The following is a 16,937-nucleotide window of genomic DNA, read 5'->3' as shown; positions in this document are numbered from 1 at the left end:
AACTGAGAGCTATCATCTTATATTAGCTGATCCTCTTACAACTATACGAAAAGTTGCCGAAGAACTCAACGTCAACCATTCTATGGTCATTCAGCATTTGAAGCAAACTGGAAAGGTGAAACAGCTCAATAAGTGGGTGTCTCATGAGCTGACCACCAAAAATAATCACTGTTCTGAAGTGTAGTCTTCTTTTATTCTACGCAACAACAATGAAACATTTCTTGATTGGATTGTGACAAGTGACAAAAAGTGGATTTTATACGAAAACTGGCAACAACCAGCTCATTAGATGGACTGAGACAAAGCTCCAAAGCCAAACTTGTACTGAAGAGAGATCATGGTCACTGTTAGGTGGTCTGTTGCCTGTCTGATCCATTACAGCTTTCTGAATTCCAGTGAAACCATTAGAGCTGAGAAGTATGTTCAGCAAATTGATGAGGGGCACTGAAAACTGCAATGCCTGCAGCCAGTATTGGTCAACAGAATGGGCCTAATTCTTCTCCACCACAATGTCCGACCGCATGTCACAAAAGTTGAACAAATTGGGCTACAATTCATGCTTCAAAAGTTGAACGAATTGGGCTACAAAGTTTTGCCTCATCTGCCATATTCACCTGACCTCTCGCCCACCAAAGACCACTTCTTCAAGCACCTCAACATTTTGCAGCAAAATGCTTCCACAACCAGCAGGAGGTAGAAAATGCTTTCCAAGAGCTCCTCAGGTCTTGAAGAATGGATTATTACACCACAGCAATAAATAAACTTATTTCTCATTAGCAAAATGTGTTGACTATAATGGTTCCTATTTTGATTAAGAAAGATGTGTTTGAGCCTAGTTATGATTATTTAAAATTCAGTCTGAACCTGCAATTACATTTGCATCAACCTAGTATCAGGGATCAGCAAATGATGGTCCGTGGGCAAACCTGGCCTGTTGCTGATTTTTGTAAAGCGCATGAGATAAGAAGACATTTTATATTTTAAAGGCTTTGGGGGGGGGGAAAAATCAAAAGAAGAATATTATTCCAAAAAATGAAAAAATTATGACAATCAAATTTTGATGTACAAAAATAAAATTTTATTGTAACACAATTATGCCTACTCATTTATGTGTTGTTTCCTTGCTGATCTGGGGTTACAGTGGAGGTAAGCAGGTGCAAAAAAGACCATAAGGCCTGTGAAGCTGAAAATATTTACTACTTGGTCCCTTACAGAAAAGGTTTGCCAACTCCTGTGTGTACTACCGTTTTACCTTCATAGTAGTTATTTTAGGTTACCATTGAACTCTGGCAACTGATACCACCGTTTGTTTAAAGGGATGATGTAAAATCTCCTTTTAAAACAAACTCATCTATATTCCAGCAAAAGAAAGAAGTTAAAGCTCATAAAATATAGGTGGTATTTAGATCAAAATCAGGGAAACCAGAAGCCAAGTCATGAAAAATGCCTGTGAAAAGCAAAGAAGTTTGAAAAATAATAAACCAAGAAGATGGGTGCAGTCAGGAGGGTTGGGATACAAAACTAGAGACTATGTAAATAAGATATTCAGATGTAGCGATCTGTTTTCTAAGGTCAGAGTGGAGTCTGAGCTGTGGACCCCTAGTGGATAGGAGGTCAGGCAGGCTACCCAAGAACACTGAGGCGGCCAGCATCCCCATCAGGAGCAGCAGGGTCTTGTTTTACATTCACAAGACCCTGACACACTGGCCAAGAATTCCTCGTCTGGCAATGGGTGAGACAGTCAGTCCAAAACAACCAATGCTGAGTAAGTCAGGTAAAACAATAGCAATGCTAAGGCCAAGCAGCTCAGCATGAGCTAGGCCAAATGCTTCACAGAGAAGATCACTCTGCATAGATAAAATATCCAGTATGACTTTAGAAGGTTCCCATAGCTTTCTTCACTCTGATAGAAACACTTCCAAGATGCATGGAGCATGGAGGACTTCCTGCACCTTAGAGTAAGTTCACATAACCATCAACACACTTGACACTCTTCAATGTTTTATAAGCACAACGTTTACTCTTTAACAATGAAGTTTATTCAAAAACTTGGCTATCTTCTTTTTAGAGATTTCTTTTTGTAAAACAATCTTGCATTATTGCATTTGCCTCTCATTACTCTTACTGAATATGCATCTCTTCTGAAGACTTTCAACTAAACAACCTTCCCCCAAGAGAGAAATGCTTTTTGGTGATTCCACCAACAATAATTTCTATTGCTGAGTCATGGACTCTATCACAGCAGTGTTAAAATTCATCATCTCTTTCTTTCCATATGATTAATGTTTTTAAAAAACATGCTAGTAAAACACAGAACTTTCTATATCTGGAAAGAAAAACTTGAAAGGCTAAATTTTAAATTATAGAAATAAAACTAGTACAACTAGAGGTCACTTTTTTTCCCCCATATCTGCGTAGCATTCCAACTGGTCATCACTTCTTAGGTGGATTACAAACTCGTTCAATCTATTATCTATCAACTCAGAAGGGTAAAGTTTCCAAATTCTTTTTTAACCACAATGAACTACTTTATCAAGTTCTAAAGCACTTTCACCTCCACAAAGTTTCAGAAGATCTTACCAACTAATATTTATTTGTTAAGAGTTAAGACAGAGTATCTACCAAACTGCCAATCAGAGCTCACTGATTACAGCATGCATGGCCAAAAGCCAAAGGAACTTGACATTTTGCTTAACGCCTGAAGTTCTTTCTCATGAAAAGTACTGAATCAACTTTAGGTCTTTTGAAACATAAAAAACAGCTCACTGAGCTTTACATTTGAAGCTGTGGGCCCAGCATCTTTTCTTCAAACCCCTCTCACACAGGACCAAGGGACAGTGAGGAGTCATAGGTTTCTGAGGAGGTTGACAACACCCAGCTCCAGTAATGGAAAAATATTACCTAGGATATTAACACATCCCATATCCCTGGCCATCAGGAAAGTAGAATGTGCTGGAAATTCATCCAATTAGAGTTCAAGAATCTTTTCAAAAAGCTTAAGACTCACCTTTGCTTGGCTTGGTCAAGAAAATCTACAGCCCAGCAATTGTTAGGAACTGTCCTATGACTACACATAGGATGAGTCTGAAGATAAACTAGCTTCACAGAGGAAAACAGAGCAACGAGCCGAATCAAATCTTTCCGGCAGTCCACCAAGGACTTGCCAATGACACTGCTGAAGCTGCCCGAACTGGACTTTCTGTTGCTTACAACCAAAATCCTACTAGCTTAAATCCTGAAAACACTTCACATTTAGATTTCCTAAAACCCTGGAATTCTAAGGTACCAGGCATTGGGAACTACTGCTCCAGTGAAAGATTTATTAAAAGATGCAGGTATCAGAAAGTGTGAAATAATCAGTAATTGTGCTTTTTAAGGGTGGTGGATATTTTTCAGAGTTTTTGTAACACCAGGTCGGGCACATTGCCATGAAAACTACAAAAGATAACAACATTGGGAAATGGCCTGATGTTTCTCATCTAATTATAAGATGGCCATGCTGGCTGACACAATTAGGGTGAAGTGACATGAGGAGAGGTGGCTCAATGACCGCAAATGCTTCCAGCTAGCTCTGCAGCAAAAGGCATCACTTAACCATTTCACTAACAGCCTTCACTTTCAGGGGAAAAGAGAAAATTCATTAACTCAGAAGATGCATTTTAAGAATGGCAGATGGGTGGCAGACATTACAAATAAGATGAAATGATCAAAGGAACAAATAAAATGCTATTAAGTATTCCTATAAACTACGTGTTTGTAAGGCTGAGATTTTGTTTTACTGCCCTAGGATTGAGAGACAGACTGCTGATCTAGTTTAAGAAAAAAATTTTCAATGAGAAGATACTAGTATTTAGGGCCTACACTTTGAAGGCCTCTACGCAATTCAAGACGTAACCTGTTTCTTTGGCTTCGTAAAGGGGAGAAACTGAAAAGACTAGAGTTGGATGGGTAGGGCCAGAATTGTAATAAACGTCTAATATGTCTCTCTCTATGCAAAGTAGTCTCAGTGATGCTACATGTAAAGGAGAGGGAGGAGGGAGAAAAGGAAGTTCTGTCGATGCACAAGTAGATGTGAAAAGATGACCCTTTTACCAGTCAACCAACACAGCAGTCTTTTTTTTCCTCATCTAGGTCTTCTTTTTCTTTTTTATAAAATTATTATAGGAGTATAGCTGATTTCAAATATTGGGTTAGTTTCAGGGGTATAGCAAAGTGAATCTATTATACATACACATACATCCACTCTTTTTTAGAATCTTCTCCCATATAGGCCATTGTTGTTGTTTAGTCACTAAGTTGTGTCCAGCTCTTTGTGAACCCACCCGTCTGCCCTGTCGTCCACCGTCTCCTGGAGTTTGCTCAAATTCATGTCCATTCATTCTGTGATGCTATCTAACCATTTCATCCTCTACCGCCCCCTTCTCCTTTTACCTTCAATCTTTCCCAGTAACAGTCTTTTCCAATGAGTCGGCTCTTCGCATCAGGTGGCCAAAGTATTGCAGCTTCAGCTTCAGCATCAGTCTTTCCAATGAATATTCAGCGTTGATTTCCTTTATGATTGACTAGTTTCATCTCACGGTCCAAGGGACTCTTAAGAATCTTCCTAAGCACCACAATTCAAAAACATCAATTCTTTGGCCCTCAGCCTTCTTTATGGTCCCACTCTCACATTCGTACATGACTACTGGAAAAACCATAGCTTTGACTAGAGGGACCTTTGTCAGCAAGTGATGTTTAACACACTGTCTAGGTTTATCTCAAATTTCCTTACAAGGAGCAAGCATCTTTTAATTTCATGCCTGCAGTCACTGTCCGCAGTAATTTTGGAGACCAAGAAAAGAAAATCTGTCACCGTTTCCACATTTTCCCCTTCTATTTGCCATAAAGTGATGGGACTGGATGCCATGATCTTAGTTTTCTGAATGTTAAGTTTTAAGTCAGTTTTTTCACTCTCCTCTTTCACTCTCAACAAGAAGCTCTTTAGCTCCTCTTCACTTTCTGCCATTAAGGTAGTGTCATCTGCATATCTGAGGTTATTGATATTTCTCCCAGCAATCTTGATTCCAGCTTGTGCTTCATCCAGCCCCGTGTTTCTCATGATGTACTCTGCATATAAGTTAAATAAGCAGGGTGACAACATACAGCCTTGATGTACTCCTTTCCCAATTTTCAACCAGTCTGATGTTCCATGTCCAGTTCTAACTGTTGCTTCTTGATGTGTAAGTTTCTTAGAGACAGGTAAGGTGGTCTGGTATTCCCATTTCTGTAAGAATTTTCCAGAGTTTGACGTGATTCACACAAAGGCTTTAGTGTAGTCAATGAAGCAGAAGTAGATGTTTTTTCTCGAATTCCCTTGCTTTCCCCATGATCCAACAAGTGCTGGCAATTTGATCTCTGGTTCCTCTGCCTTTTCTAAACCCAGCTTGCACATATGGAAGTTCTCGGTTGACATACTGTTGAAGCCTAGCTTGAAGGATTTTGAGCATAACCTTACTAGCATGTGAAATGAGCATGACTGTATGGTAGTCTGAACATTCTCTGGCATTGCCATTCTTTGGGATTGGAATGAAAACTGACCTTTTCCAGTTCTATGGCCACCGCTGAGTTTCCCAAATTTGCTGACATGTTGAGTGCAGCACTTTCACAGCATCATCTTTTAGGATTTTAAGTAGCTCGGCTGGAATTTCATCACTGCCACTATCTTTGTTCATAGTAACGCTTCCTAAGGCCCACTTGACTTCACATTCCAGGATGTCTAGTTCTAGGTGAGTGACCACACCATTGTGGTTATCTGGGTCATTAAGACCTTTTTTGTAAAGTTCTGTGTATTCTTATCATCTCTTAATCTCTTCTGCTTCTGTTAGGTCCATATAGTTTCTGTTCTTTATCATGCCCATCCTTGTCTGTGTGTGTGTATGTATGTATGTATGTGTGTGTGTGTATATATATATATATATATATATGCCATTACAGAGTACTGAATAGAGTTCCCTGTGCTATACAGTAGGTCTTTATTAGTGATCTAGTTTATATACAGTAGTATGTATATGTCAATTTGTCCCCAAATTACCCCCTGGTAAACATGAGCTTGTTTCTTACATCCATATGTCTATTTCTGCTTTATAGATAAGTTCCTTTGTAGCCTTGTTTTAGATTTCACATGTAAGCAGTATCATATGATATTTGTCTCGTCTATTTCTTTCAGTATGACAATCTCTAGGTACATCCATGCGGTCAGCAGTCCTTCTTGATACACTACTTGAAATGCAGAAAACAAAGTTCCAAATTACCCAACTTGGAAGGAGATGGTGAACAGAAAGTGAAAAGTAAGTCGCTGTTTTTAAGAAGTATGAGTCAGTAACAGAAAGCGAAACAAATGAGAGGCGAGAAGAAAGGACGAATTTGGAGGTCATGATCGACACAGAAAGCTATCCACGGATGGGTTCAGAGCAGGAAAACATGTTTTAAGAACAAGCATGCTGAACATCTGTTTCTAAATTTCTCTGATGCAAACTTTTGAGAAGTTCCTCAAGTTCAATGCCCTATGTGCATCAGGTTGGAACGAAATTATGGAGAGGAGCTAATTTCCAATCCTGGGAGGAGAAAAGGACACAGCAATGAGAAGAGACACTATCAAGAGTTCTTAAACCAACATCAATCATGAAAATGAAGCCTCCAAAAATTCTCATTGGAAGTCTCACAGGGAATAAGATAAAAGCTCAAGCCAATTTTATCAGAATTTCAAAAGTCAGGGTGACCTCTGTTGATAAATGACTTTTCAAACCATCACAACAAAGCCCTCAGCCACACGGCCAACTAGGGGCCTCTGGGAGCAACATGGATAATATCCCAAGTGACAGTTGTGTGAAGACTGGCATGATTGTGTTAAATCTATTTTCTTAAAATGAGTATCACCATCTGTAAAGGGTTCTTATGAAGTTCACAGTGTGTGGAGTAGGTGGCACACAAGCTTTTAGGAATTTAAGGTGTTCCTTGAGTCAAAATCCACGTAAGGAATGAAGAAGAAGAAGCCTGAGTTTACTAAAGTGGGAGGGCAATTTTCATCAGGGTGACATTTTAAAGAATCCTGAAAAGGAATCACTTAAGTGGCATCTTGAAAAAAGGGCATAGCTTCACTCTTCAATCGATAACACAAACAGACTTTAGCAGTAACACAGTATTTCGTTGACTGTTGGGGAAGAAATAAATAAAGAACTGAAAGTCATCCCTGTGAACCCTGTTAGAAATTAAGAAGATGCCCAAGGAAAGGAAGCAAAAAAAATCTGAACTGCCATCCTGCTCTGGCCATAGCAATGTAAGTCATGAGCTTCCCAAACACATTTCAGCAGATGAATGGATTTTCAAAGGAGAAAAAGTATCACCCCTCATGAAAAGTTAACACATTTACTGACCACACTCTTAGCCCATATTTCACAACATAATGGTAATCTTGCTGAATTCTGTAAAATCCTATTATAGATCACTTAGCATTTACCATAGCATTTAAAGCAGCCAGGCTTCTGAGTTGGAACGCACTGGGGAGAGGGGGGTATAAAATTCTGTGTGTTGGTCTGAACCTCACACCTGCTAGAAGTAAACTCCAGCTCTCAGGTCACAGCCCCACGGAGCTGAATCATCCCCAGTGGGCAGCTCCAGGGAGAGACGGGTACCCAGCCTACCCGGAGGTGGGAAAGGCTCCCAAGTACTGCATCTGTGTGCTTGAGGGCACGGCGCATGCTCACAATACATACACAAATACACACAGTGATACATATGAATGTATATAAGGATACGTATATAAATATGTACATGAATATGTATACAAAAATGAATATGTATAGGTATGTGTCTGAAGCATGGCCTACAAATCTGTCATGTTCAATGAGCAGAAGGATTTTTCTTTATCTCATGAGGCTGATTTATTTCCTGGTTGCCTTCTCCAGCCACTCTTTCTTCTCTCCTCCCAGCCCCCTCACTGAATGTAGCCAGTCCGCCTCTCTGTATATACTTTTTTGGCATCGGATCTCCGTCTCCAGCTCTGCTACCTTCCCAGCTGTTCATCATCTTCAGAAAAATTCCGTCTGGGATTGGTACCTGGACTTAAAATGACATCCAATCCTCACCTCATCTCTGTCCAGTCTGCCTCCTCTCTTCTTTTAGAATCAACTATTGGGAACACCCACCCAACTCTCCAACTGTCCATCTCTTTCACACCAAGTTCATCCAATTAAATGTCAAGGGGGTTTTTATCCCCCTGTCATCTCCTTCCCAGTCCCTTCAATGACCCTACTGAAGACTCTGACTGTGGCTCTTCAGAAATATGGCCACTTTCTCTAATTTGGGCCCCTTACTATATTCTATAAAACAACGAAAGATGAACTGTTCTGGAGCCTAGCTCTGACTGAGCGATGACTGTGCTCATAAAAACCCTGGTCACCCCTACTGGCTGTGTCATCAGAATCTTCAAAAGGTTGGTCCTTGAGTGTAACAGAACCAACTTGAAATCCTGGCTCCATCTCACGACTATGTGCCCATGGTAAGGAGGCTTATTCTTTCCAAGACCCAATCTCATCTGTACAGTAAACTGTGGAAAAGAATAGTACACCCTTCCTTAGATGCTTATAAGAAGTAAATCATAATGAACTGTAAATCAGTATGCCTGATGCTACAGCAAATGTTGCCTGCTATTGTTAACATTAATTAATGTTATGGAATAAATTCCTTGCTTCTTAACATAAATTTGAAGTCCTCAATGGTCATGTGTCAGCTAACTACCAACTTATTTTCTCTCTTGCCCTTTACAAACTCTAATGTCCCAGCCAAAGGGAATTATTTGTTGTTCTCCTCAAGCACCAAGCTTTTTGGTCTTTGTTCCTTATTCACTCTGTTTTCCATCCATCAGGAAACCATCTCTCTTCCCTTAACCCAAATATCTAACATTCATATCTTTAGCAAACTGCAACTTAAATTCTCCAGGGGGACAAAGAAATATCTCGTTTCTCTTAGCACTTTATTCCTAAATACAGTGTTTGAGTATGAACTTTTGGTTTTTTCAAAACTTCCTATAGCAATTTTAAACACTTGGTGATCTAAGTAGTGACTAGAGTAGAGGAGAAAGGAATCAAATGATCATCTCACACATATAAGACATCCTGCATCTCTCACAACACTGAAGTCAAAAGGCGGCTTAATACCTTCAGCCCCTTGAACTTCTCTACTACTAGTTAGTATGCATACAGTCTTTTCTTGGTTCATTTAATACTGCTATAGTCGGAACAATTGGTGATTTTATATCTAAAATTCCTAAAATTTTCTTTTTTCTCCTCCCATTATAAATAAGAATTTTAAAGGCTTTAATAAGCCACCATAAGAACAAATTTTAGCTGTCATTGGAACGGTTTCATACCTAAAGGATTTAACACTGCCTCTAATCTGTCTTCTCTGAATTCATAGTTTGTTCCACAGAAATGTATAAACTTCTTCTAGAGGATTATGAACAAATACATACCAATTTTTAAAAGTGACCTATGCATCTGTGATTATTATACATTACAAGCTCAATAACCACACCCACGTCATCTTCAAATGGTATTTTTTTTAAGGACCCACATGTTCATGATGCATGACAAAAACAAAGCTGCTGTTCAATCCAGCTTCTATTTATTTCAACATTGCATACTCTTAAGAGAATGGGTGGTTCTCTGTTGTTGAAAAGTTTGTAACTGTCAAAACAAGAAACTGACTTAGTTATAGTCAAAGACTTATAATGCCAATACCAAACCAATGCCAGAACATACAGTAAAAAGAAAAATGCTGTCAATTTTTCCGCCTGAAAGTCTGTTTCTCTGCATTGCCTATATACCCGGCCAATTCAAAAGGGAGGAAAAGTAAAAATCCTTTGCTGTAATGTAGCCAATACAGCCAGTGGATTTCCTTTGCTAACTTTATTTTTTGAATGTCCTGTAGACTCATCGTAAATCATTTCCAATCTAATTCTCCTACTTCCCAATTTTAACTGTCGGCCTTATTTAAAGAATTGCCTCTATATTTAACAGATTTCATATCCATTCTGAGTGCCAGTAAGCTAAAAAAGAGTGTGTTGTTCTAAAATGCAGCTTTCGACTGCCTGACTTTTGAAGCAGCCTTAGTGTTTGGCTGTTGATGAAGTGATGCACATCGTGATTGTCTTACCTACTAGTGATTTGCAAACTACATGCATGACTTTCCAGTAATAAAGAAAATCACAGTTGAGTGTATGTCTGACGGCTCTCCCTTATGGGTTTCAGGTGAAATGTTTTTAAAAATGTGCATTCTCTAAATCCACCCTAAACGTGTAGCACTACATAAGCAATAAAAAACTCAAGTGTTTAGTAGAACACAACTGCAAATTTTCCTTTTACGTGACAATTTTTTATAACACTGGCATTTTTTTTTTATAACTGATAGACTATTATGCCTTTTTTAAAATTAAAAATTAAAGTTTCTTAAAGTACAAGGTAACAGTTGACACTTAAGATGCTCTCAAGGGTCCTCCAGGGAGAAAAAATGCCATAAACATGCGGCATGCATAATAAATCTAATCAAGTCTACAAAGCGGGCAGATAAAAATGATTAACTGCCACCATCCTTGAAAAGAAAAGAAAAATTTTGCCCCTGTTATTTATCACAGCTAATGTTCTGATCTTAAATCTAACATGTAGATCAAATGGTCTTAAGAGTTTTACAGTGTACCAAGGACGATGGCTTTCTCACTTCCTATTTTATTTTCTGAGAAATCAGGAAAACACGTATGTTAGAGCCACTTTTTCATTAAAGGCATGGCTTTTGGAGATTTAATAAAGCTTCTCAGAATCTCCGCCTCTATCCACAGAAAAAGAAATAACAAAACCACCAGTCTCTAGATACTGATAGGACGAAAATACTACCTATCTGGAGGCTACATTCAGTCATTTTTTTTTTTAATTGGTTGACTGCATTCGTTTCCTGATTCTGATATTTTACCAATGTAGCAAGGCCTCCAGTCAAGGAGGAATATATATATTAAGTCTGTAAGGTGTGGCTATAAATTGTTCCTAAAAGGAATATACAAAACCCAAACCAACACTGGTCTAAAAGGTAGTTTCTCTGGTGTAACAAAGACCTGGATAACTTCCTTGAGTGGCACACGAGTACTCAGTGACAAAGGTATCACCTTGACACGCAGCGGGTCTGTCTGCTTTGCTCTCACAGTTAAGATTCTCCAGACAAAACCACTATGACAAGAAGGGTTACTTAAAGTGAGGATTAACACTGACATGTTAAAAAAAAATAAAAATAAAAAAGCAAAAATAAAATTTGGAGGGGGGAAAAAAGTTGAAGAGGTTCAAATGAACAAACTCCTACTTGTTCCTAAAGGAAAAACAAAGAGCTTTCAGAAACATCTCTGAGAGATGTAATAGAATATGAGTAAATTATAACAATTAAAAACCATTAAAGATAGAATAATTGAGAATACCTGTTTGGGTAACAATGACTTTCTTGAATTCCTCGTAACAGCGAGTCTATTTTTAATCACTCTTTTTGCAAAACCTTGCATAATTTAACAATAATTGCAGATTTTTAATTTTGATACATCCACAAGAACATAAAGTGAAAACCATAAACTATATACTAACTCCAGCTGTTAAATGTTGGCATTTTGTCTTTAAAAAAAAAAAGTTCAGAAATCTGTTTCCTTAAACCAAGGAAATGTGGGAAAAGGCCATCCTGCCAGTGGAAACCTTCAGCAGCAGAAAGCTCACGCTGCGGTTTCTTGCCGAGGCAGCAAACTCCACTGAAAGAGAAGTTGCTGCCAACTCAAATACTGTTTGCTTTCACACCCAAGAACAAACTGTGTGCACGGCAAAGGCATCCGAAGGGCTGAGAGCAGCTGGAGAGGACTGAAGAAAGGTAACAGTGGTGTCAGAGCTACTGTAAACTGGTTCTCGCTTTTCTATCAGCAACTTAGCATCCCAGAAAACAGCGCAGCCCGGCAGCCCGACATCAGTACCTGCTGTAATTCAAAACCTGGTTTTTCCAAGTCAACAAGCCAAGGGACTTTTCAGAAAGAAAAGGGGGAAAAAATCAGCCAGACAAATGAAACACAGACTCGCTCGGTGTGATTTGAAGGGCTAGTGAGATGCAGGTTTAAACAGAGTACTGAGAAATTTCCATATCTCAGCGCAACATGTAACCAGCTTTCTCTGCAAGCAGGAAATGCAAAGGAAGTGTTGACTATAGCCCTATAAACCAAAGGCAGAGGCTCTGCCAAAGCAAACATCGTTACTGCAAGGGTTCTGCTGCTCCGAAGACCCTCCAAGTTCCCTTTGTGTCCTGACGGATTGGTGTCACTAAGGATGTACCAGGCGATCAGGAATTCTACAGGAAGAGAAAACAGCACAAGTCTCCAAAAGGCAAAAGGTTTATTTCATGATGACTTTCTCTTCATGGAAACAAAGGCCATCTTCTTGTTGGGATGGCACTGTTTGACTCCCAAAGTAAAAATGGCTAAATAAGAAAACCACTTTTCTTTCCCCACACAGCTTTGAACTAACACTTTAAACTACAGTGCAGTCCCTTAAAATGGTCAATTTCATGTCCTGCATATTTTACTACAATAAATCACCGTGCAGTGCCATGGAGGTGGGATGAAAAGTCCTCTATCTGAGACAAAACTATATGTTATGAAATTCTGCCTCCCTGTGCCTGGCATGCTCACATTCAGAATCAAACACAGTTCATCATTTTCAGGAAGAATCCTTTTCAAGGTGGAAAATTATATTGTTTTTTCCAAAACTCCTTTATCTAAGTCCCGTCTTCCCCCAAACACTATGACTTAAAATAGTTCACAAAAATGTCATGGGCTCAAAACATGTATATAAAGGAAATGGTGACTCTGTATGAATGGAAGATCTAAATATTCCCCACATATAAAAATAAAGTTTACCCAGGGCAAAAATATCACATATTTCCAATTCCAGATTGGACCTCGTAAGGTTTCAATATTAAGACTCAACTTTTATTGACTTCCTCTAGTTTAAAATTAGAAACCTTTTTCTTACTGTCTTAACCACCCACGCCTACTGCCCCCACCACAAAAAGTTTGATGGTTTAGACACAGGTTGAAAAAAAAAAAAAAAAAAACTATCCAACTAAACAAAGACCGCCTTTCTTCCCAAATAAAAAGGAGAATAAGATTTTGCCAACTGTTCCCCCAGGACACAATCCTACAGCAAATACTCCTTGCCTCCAGAATGATTGATGTGATGGCGTCCCTTTCTTTCATCACTCCCTACCTTGTCTGGTCGCTGGTGAAAACCAGGAAGCCACAGACACACACTTCGGTCTTTTGCTTGTACGGGCCTCAATTCTCCAATGCCAGCTTGCTGCCAATGTCCTTGTAGCCAATGGTAAACAGGCCACAGGGTTCAAGTTAACTGCAGAGCGTTACCACACTGAACATCTGGTCATGAATGAACGGATTGCCTAGTAACTCTCAGCATTGGGCAGCTGATGAAAAATTCAACATTTTCCTTGTTGGCACAGTTGTTTTGGAGAATTCTCTAGAGCTTCCTGAATTATATTAAGAAAATTTCACTGCAGCAATCTATATCTGTGAGAACAGCTGGTGTTGAAAGGGATCTGCTGCTCTCTCCCTGTGCTGGGGGACCTCATGTTGGATGAGGACACTTTTACTACATTTGTCCTTGAAAACTTAGCCTTCACTCTGAGGTACTGGGTAGAGCAAATGGCAGCAAAGGCAGCTTCCAGTTGCCGTATTCCACACAAATGAACCTCTTAATTCAGGGTGAAAAAAATCTATCACCCAGCTAAGAGGACACTGAGATCCAAACAGTGCATTATGAAGACCTGTCTCAGAAAATATAGCTGAATGGTCATCTAGACTATTGCTGGACTCTGAAATCAGGTCAGTCCCAACATCACTGTATATTTTCTGAAGATTTTCAGAATAAAACAAAAGTCCTTTGCAAAATCCCACGAGATACAATGTGTCCAAACATTGGTTTTTCATCACATGACTGATTTTAAACTTAGCAGAGCCTCATATTAAACCTAAGAGTCACACAGTTAGAGCAAATCAAACTTAACATGCCATATTATGCTCAAAGAAGTCACAGTGACAGAAGTGTCCATTGAAGCTTAAGAAATAAAATCTCTAAAAATATAACAATAGTGTTTAAAGAAATTAACTTGTTAATGGATTTATGGGATATATTATTATTCTTTTGGGTTGAAAAAAAGGAAGTGGTAAACTTAAGTCAAGCTAAATTTAGGCTATTATCTATGCAGCATAAATTTCACTTCTGTGTATAAATGCTAACTTGCATATTTCTCCATGGTAACTAAACTATGATTAAAACAACAGTGAAACCAGCCTTTAAAGCCACCTGTTTAACTAGGAACAACCTAATTTACAAAAATACTTAAAACTTTGGAAATTTCCTGGGCATCTATATCATGCTTTTCCCAGTAGAAAGCTCACTTTTCCATGAACATATAATTGCAATGTACTTGGCCTAGGTCGTAATCATTCTTTTTTTAACTAGTGTAATTTTTTCATGTATTGTTCACTTGAACATAAGTGGTATTTAAGATTATAAAGAATAAGACTCTAATAACTCTTTCCAAAAAGGAAGTTATTTTACCGCTTGGAAGGGATTAATTTACCTAGAAAGTATCTTCACATTTTACAAAAAGAACTAATGAAAGAAGTGAGAAAATTCCAAGCTGAAATGACTATCTGAGATGGCAAGCCACATTCAAACTAATTTTTTTTTTTTTTACTGAGATAGCCTTGTAATTTACTAATGAAGAAATGGGCTATTTTATTGGTGAAATTAAAGAAATAATTATAATATGTCCAAGAATAGTAAAAATGTAGGTATAAGCAATATTTTCTTATTTAATTATAAAACATAAAAGTAGATTTGAATGTGAATCATTTTGAAACCTTAGAATTAGGCTTAGACTTGAAATACTGAAAACCCCTTGAAGTTGAAACATAATCATACTAGGTCAGGTTTGGTGTGAAATTCATGACTCACATTCATGACACATATTCAGAAGTGCCTCATACTAAAACTTTATTATAATCAAAAATTGATCCTCAGTTTTTCTGTCTCCTGGTCTTTACATGATGTAATGTCTAAGGCCACATTTCACACTCTTAAGTAATGATGACTGTATAAGACTCATGATAAAAAAACTCATAAAATGTCACAATTTATAATTTTATGTATACTTGCCTCTCTAATATCACGTACATTTGCACAGTGGATGCTAATTAGATAACAATGGTGTTACTACAACGTCTATAAAACCTGCCTTTAAAACCAAATTCTGTTAAAAATAGTCTTTTCAAGCTGACATAGCCCATTTCCAGGGTCATATTTAATATAATTAGTGCCATTGCTAGTAAATGTTCTAATAAAACTTGAAAATGATTCCAAGGCAGAATGCAAAATTCTCTAAAACTTTAACAATAAAGTCTTCCAGTAATCTGAGATAATCTTTCCAAGGGATGTCTATGAAATCAAACAAATGTTGATTTTAAAGCTCCAATTCTCTGGGGCCATTTACATGGCTCCTGAGAACTAATCTTGGAGAACTGGACGGACAGAACCTGTTCTCTCTGATTCTCTGACGGACACAAAAGTCCTGATGAGCACAGCAAGAGTTTCTAACAAGCAGAAAGAGACAAAAGTCAACTCCTTCACCAAAATGTCAACTACACAGACTGAATTTCAACAAGAATTTCATCAAGAATTACCACTCCCATAGATCAGCATGTAAACTGTTTATATCCACAAGTCCAATTCCAAGGCAATAAACAGTTATTTTTGGAGATATGGGATTTTTGTCTTATAATAACTTTGGAGAGTTCCCTTTAAAGGAAAGTCCTTTGAATTACCCGTTAACCCTTCTTTTTAAGCTTTCCCATATTTCAAAGTCAGTTCAGTTAAGAGACATGGAATCCTGGAGACAGAATTCCATAGGTGGTAGCCATTTGTTCTAACATCCCAGGCCTTCAAAAAGAAGGTCCAAAAGTTACCAACGAGTGTGAACCAGCACCTGTGAACCATTTAAAGAATAAAGTAACTATACCCAGCAAGAATGTATCTACTAGGTTTCTCCATAAGTAATACAAAATCTTTTTAATGGACAGAAAAATGCATTTTTGCAATTAAGAAAAATAGGTACTTTCAATAGGTAAGGTTATCAAATGAAAGGTTATCAATAATAATAGCTATCTAATATTACAATATGATTTTGCATTTGTCAAGTAGTTGTCACAAGCCGTAAGTAATTAATTTATTATACCAAGCTAGTGTCTTATGGATGAAATGACTCATTAGGGAAATGAGATCGTTTGTCCCCATAGAGCTAAGACTTGCCTTAGGACTCTAATTCTTGTGTTCCTTTCAGTGTTATGCCTCTTAGTTAGAGAACTGAAGTGGATAAACTCAGGTAAATCCACCCAAACCTGTTCTCATGTAGCCTGAAAATAACAGCCAGAGCACTACAGCTCAGAGATCACATGACTCTCTCTTACAGAGTCCAAGATCAGGCCCGAAATAATTCTCCTGACCAACCAATTTCTTCTCTCCCTCTTACACACCTCATTCCAGCCACACTGGTCTTCTTTCTCTTCCTCAAATCCACCAAACCCATGGAACCTTAGGGTCCGAGCACTGGCTACTCCTCAATCTAGAACATGCATCTTCTAACCTTCCCCTGGCTGCCTCCCTGCTGCCATTTAAAATTCAGCTCAAATGTTACTTCCTCTTATTTGCTTTTCCTGTTTGTCTCCTCCAAAGTGGCCCAGAGGCACTCTTCTTCTATCATCTCTTTTTATATTTCTGCACAGCATTTTTATCTGATGCTGTTCTGTACACAGT

General features: G+C 38.3%; 1 protein-coding gene across 20 annotated transcripts in view; it reads right to left on the bottom strand.

The window, feature by feature from the left end:
• FOXP1 (forkhead box P1) overlaps window positions 1–16,937 on the bottom strand; it is a 714,382-nt gene that overhangs the window by 412,579 nt on the left and 284,866 nt on the right. The gene's annotated exons all lie outside the window — the stretch shown is intronic.

This window comes from Bubalus kerabau, chromosome 20 (assembly GCF_029407905.1).
Source record: "Bubalus kerabau isolate K-KA32 ecotype Philippines breed swamp buffalo chromosome 20, PCC_UOA_SB_1v2, whole genome shotgun sequence".
NCBI lineage: Eukaryota > Metazoa > Chordata > Mammalia > Artiodactyla > Bovidae > Bubalus > Bubalus kerabau.
Note: the sequence above shows the minus strand (reverse complement) of the source record. Positions and strands in the feature narration are given on the sequence as shown.